Below are 5240 nucleotides of genomic sequence, written 5' to 3'. Positions count from 1 at the left end.
GGTTGTATTTTCTTAGGCTGCCTGAATTGGAAGTAATGAAGCAAAACGAGCTTTTGGCCGAGTTGGTTTCATGCTTCAAACACTTTCTCCACCACAAGATGTTCTACTGTGTGTATCTGACCTAGAAATTGCCTTTGTTTTGTGTCCATCTGTGTTTTGATTCACTTAGACTATCTGCACATACGCAACGCTGGTATTTTATTCAGCATAGCTTCTTGTAGTTAGCTATAAGTGCAGCGTATGGAGTCCACATGTGCGGCTTTTTTTCCTGATGAGAGCACAATTTTCGCCGTGCAGTTATGTTTGAAGTGACTCGGGCAGTCCCGTAATTTCAAGGATTCATGCAATGCTGGCAGCGACACATTGGTCACAACTGAAATGTGCAATTAACTGCATATTATTTTAGAAATCCGTGTGAAAAAAGCTTATGAATGCAATATAGGGAACACCATATAGGAGAAACCGCCGTACTATATAGAGATGAATAAAACATCTTGCATACAATGATAAGTCGTTAATGTGTTGCATGCATATATACACAGAATGCTTAGAATGTATTATTTGCACAAAATCCCTGATTACTACGTAGCCATTTTCATTATTGGGCTGCTGCGGTGGCTAAATTTGTGGCCGTCTCGTGCGGCTGCTGACTCCAAGGTCACGGTTTTGATTCTGGTCACAGCAGCTGCAATGGAAGTGGAATACAAGAACACCTCCATGCTGTGGGAATATGTCGGCGCTCATTTAAAGAACTCCAGATGATCAGAATTATTTGGGAGCCCTCCCTCATAAGCCCTGCTTCGCTTCAGAATGTTCAACTGCGCAATTTATAAATTATTTACAGAATCGTAATTGATTGCTTAGGCTCTGTAATCGATTGTTTTGCTGCAATAACCTCGCCTCATGTTACAAAGGTGCAAAAACTTGCCCACGACACCAAAACACACCTGCAGAGAAACACTTTTTCAGCTCTTGATTTCCTTGCATCTCTCTTACCAATGTGCACATGAAATTGCAAGCTGAAAAGAATGGTTCCTCTGCATTTGATCTTCACAAAAGCATGAAAAGTGTATAAGGCAGAATCTATGATGCTACTAATCTGGCTGAATAGGAGTCGACAACTTGCGAAGTGAGGAAGTTTCTAGCATAAGATTTAGCTGCTGAGTGCAAGGGATTTTTTTATAACATGTAAAGTACCTTAGCAATAACATAAAAGAATAAGGAGCTAGCCAGTGGAACAGAAATTGTTGAATCGGGATATTTTAAACACGAGCAATAATTAATGCGCGTTACGTCACCAACAACGTTGTTGCTGGTCGGAACAAAAATCTTTCTTCTAATGATGGGGAAACGCTTGCACAGGCTGCCGTGCTTTCTATATGTGATGTTGTAAAAACTGTGTGGACATTTTCAGGCCACTTGCTGCCTTTAATCGCGCAAAAGCACTGCCTAGTGGTAGTGCACAGCACAGTAGCATGGAACGTTTGCTACCCTGGCCTTAGGAGAAAAATAGTGCCAACAAAAAAGAAGAAAAAATGATGGTCGATTTGTGTAGTTAGGCCAAATGCGAATTAGGTGCGCTAGCAGTTCGGTTTTCACTTAGGTTCCAGTGTACAGATACAGTGTTCATGGACGGCAGTGGTTCCGATAGTGATAATGGATTAATGTCCACATGTGTGGAATTGGTCATTCTCTACATTCATAGATTCCTCGGAGTCTTCCTACCGCTCCTGGCGCAGTGGTACAGCAGTCAAGCGATGCGCCACTGCCCTGCTATGGCAGGTGCTGCCATCGGCGAGGCTTGGGTTGGGTTGCGATCCAGGTTGCTCTTTCCATTCAGCCTCTCACGATTAATTAAGCTGCCACCTGAAACGGTGGGCAGGCAATAATGGGAAACCGCTGCTTCTTGCGCAAGCCACCACGCTTTCTATATGTGGTGTCATAAAAACAGTGTAGACATTTTCAAGCCACTTGCTCACCTGCCCACCATTTCAGGCGGCAGCTCAATTAATCGTGAGAGGCTGCTCAGAAAGAGCAACCTGGATAGCAACCCAACCCTGGTGGGCAGGTGAGCAGCCTGCCTCAAAACCGGCTTCAGACAAACAAACACACAATGGCTAAATGCGGGGAATAGCCACTATAAGTGCTAGCGCACTAAAAACAACGAAAACGCGATCTCTGCACATTTTCTTGGTAATGGAGGGGAGAGCCGGGGGAACCAATTGTCGTCCAGAAACGCGGGCGAGAAACTGGTCCGCGTGGAAAGGGCATGCAAGAGGTGGAGGAGGAGGTGAGGAGTTTGTGTGGCAGTGGCTGAGTTCAAAGCGCAGCAGAACTTTAAAATTACCAAGGGGCTTTACTCAAACCCAAGGCTTAAAGGCCTTGGCCCGCAAGCAGCAAATTCATGCCACAGAAGTGGGGAAGTGTTGTCTCCAGTAGTTGAGGCATCAAAAAAACATTAGGAGCAAAAAAGGATGCTGTGCAGGTGGCTTGTATTATCTGGAGTGTGGCCAGTGCTCAGCTTGTTTTCGTGACACCCAGGACTGAAGTTTCAGATTATATACGTCATATATCAGCACACCCCCCTTCCTTCAAAGCGAGACAAGCTTGGTCAAACCTATGTGCATGGCACCTCTCCCTTTCAAACCAAGCACCTTGTGTTTCTTTTTATGATAGCCGTGGTGCGTCAAACACTATGCTATATTATGTTTCAGCGAACCGAACCATGCTATGCAAGTTTTTTGTTTGTGCCAAAGAGCATCTGTTTCACTGCTCTCGTTGTAGAGAGGCCAATAATTTCCTCAAAGGAGTAACATTACGCAGCTAAAATAGCTATGCTAGCCTGGAGTGCCTAGTTCACCAGATCCATGCTATTGGCATGCTCCTGGCCAAGACATGGTCAGTCTCAGTGCCACATGGCCACTTTCCCATTTCCTTCGACATTGTGTGTATGGAATCATCGCTCTAATTTAATAAGGTACAACAACTGCCAACATATATGCCTCTTTGTATATCTCTTGAGCGTTCTCCACAAGATCTTTTTGCATCTGTGTAAAACTTTTTGCAGGTAGAATTTGGCTTCTGCGAGTTAGGCTTGACATGGACAGCATGAGGAGTTTCTAGCTCCCTTCCAAAACTCCACTGCATCACAGAACAACAGCTGGTAGCATCAGCGTACTTCCGCTGCTCGGAAAAGGCAGTCTTGATGGAAAACAACATGTCACAGGGATAAAGTTGGTCAGTTTTGTGTGTAAAAGCTTAATAGCTAGATGTCATCAGCACTGCACTTCGATTGCTTTGTATGACACTAGGCCTAAAATCCCTAGCATACCAGCCCTAATGCACCTCCGCTTCACGCATCATGATGCCAGTTGCCCTGTTGCTTCTAATGTATGTGATGTGAGACAGAAGGCTTTGGTTTGAGCACTACCTTAGCTGGGCTGACAGCGATGACGTGCACATGTCATGTAAGCACAAGCAGTTCAACTTTATGTTGTGTCAGTCCACTTACTACATACTTCGGAATACAGGGTGCTTCACCTAAGACTTTACACAATTGTTAAAAATTGGCTGTTTGAGTTGGAAGAGTGCTTTTTTCGGCATAGCATTATCAGTGATGTATTACATCAGAATACAGCTAAGATGTGCTAACTATCAGGCTGGTAAACTAATATTGCATAGTTAAATTTGTAACTATTACCGTTAGGCTCCTTAATTACTGACAAGCATGTAGCCCACCGTAAGTAAACCCATATCAATTTTTATAATTTTGAAAATGTGGTTATGCTAGACTCTGTGGCCCTACAAATTTTGGCTATTTCGATGAGTTACGTGCACTGAAGAGGTTGCTTTGCCTGCAAGCTTCTCGAAAGCACATGTATTTTGGAGCGATGTAGCCAAAATTCATTGGGCCACAGCGCTGAGGGAAATGGCATTTTCGAAATTATAAAAACTGATATGGATGTTAATTATGGTGGGCTACCCGCCTTTTAATAATTAAGGAGCCTAACAGTAATAGTTAGAATAAGGGAGTAATTACTCATTGACATCCACCCGAGCGCAGCCATACGGCTACAAAGGAAAGCTATACAGCTTTCTCAGAAACTTCGTAGTTAAAGAAAAATTCGTCCTGGTCCGGGGTTCGAACCCGGGACCACCGCTTCACTGGAGCAGTCGCTCTACCAATTGAGCTAACCGGGACGGCAAGCTTATGGTAGGGCGAGAGCGAATTGATCAATAACTCGAAGTGGGAACAGTGTTGGTCAAATGTTTAGGGGAATCCCCCAAGGTGGAGTAGATTTGTAATAAGGGAGTACTCATTGACATCCACCCGAGCGCAGCCATACCGAGCGCAGCCACTTGGGGGATTCCCCTAAACATTTGACCAGTAATAGTTAGAAAGTCAACTATTCAGTTTTAGTTAACCAGCCTGCTAGTTAGCATGTCTTAGATGCACTCTGATGTACTACTCCGCTGACAATGCTGTGCCGAAAAAAGCGCTTTTCTAACTCCAAAATCCTATTTTTAAAAATTGTGCAAAGTCTTATGTGAAACACCCTGTATAAAGGACAAATGCCAGGCAACGAGTTATAAGCAGGCTCGACTTTATAACCTAAAATTTGTGTCTGGTACCATAGAAGTATTTCAAATGGCAGTTTTGTTGAAAAAGACTTCTACTCAATTAAGTGATAAATTCTGTTTTTGCTTGGTCTCCATGGGATGACTACACCTGCAGAAAATGGTCATGAATTCTGTTCGAGTGAAGATATTGGCACACAAATTGAACAAGGTTTGTCTGCCGAGATGAATACAATACCATGTAAAATTTCAGTACATTAGCTACAAGTACCTGAAACAATAGTTTTTTTTTTTTGGTGAGGAGCACTTTCACCTGAATGACCACATTTATTATAACCCATGAAAAACATGAGCAGCTACAGCATCCCTGCGTTGCTCACGGCACAGTTGGGCGTGGTGGGTATATCTGGACTCACCTTACAAGGCTAGCCATTACGCTATTTTCCTTAACTGTCTTCCTTGCATATGTTGTTTAATGTGAGCCAAAATATTCTATACACTTCAGCGTTCCACACAAGGATCTCCTTAGAATTGTCTTACCTTTGTACAAAGAACAAAGATCTGCTCCTTCCCAGTTGTCTTATGGATGCAGATGAAAGCAATTTTTTTTTTTTGGTGGATTTCTTCAGTTGTGTTGACGGCCACTGGATTACACAACAGAT

The 5240-nt window shown here is 43.4% G+C and overlaps 1 non-coding gene across 1 annotated transcript; it reads right to left on the bottom strand.

Moving 5' to 3' along the window:
* Positions 1-4126: 4126 nt before the first annotated feature.
* Positions 4127-4200, bottom strand: TRNAT-AGU (transfer RNA threonine (anticodon AGU)). The gene has a single exon. It is a non-coding gene; the product is annotated as a tRNA-Thr (tRNA).
* Between the last annotated feature and the right edge of the window lie 1040 nt (positions 4201-5240).

Source organism: Amblyomma mixtum, chromosome 3 (genome assembly GCF_055824585.1).
Source record: "Amblyomma mixtum isolate Tamu chromosome 3, ASM5582458v1, whole genome shotgun sequence".
NCBI lineage: Eukaryota > Metazoa > Arthropoda > Arachnida > Ixodida > Ixodidae > Amblyomma > Amblyomma mixtum.
Note: the sequence above shows the minus strand (reverse complement) of the source record. Positions and strands in the feature narration are given on the sequence as shown.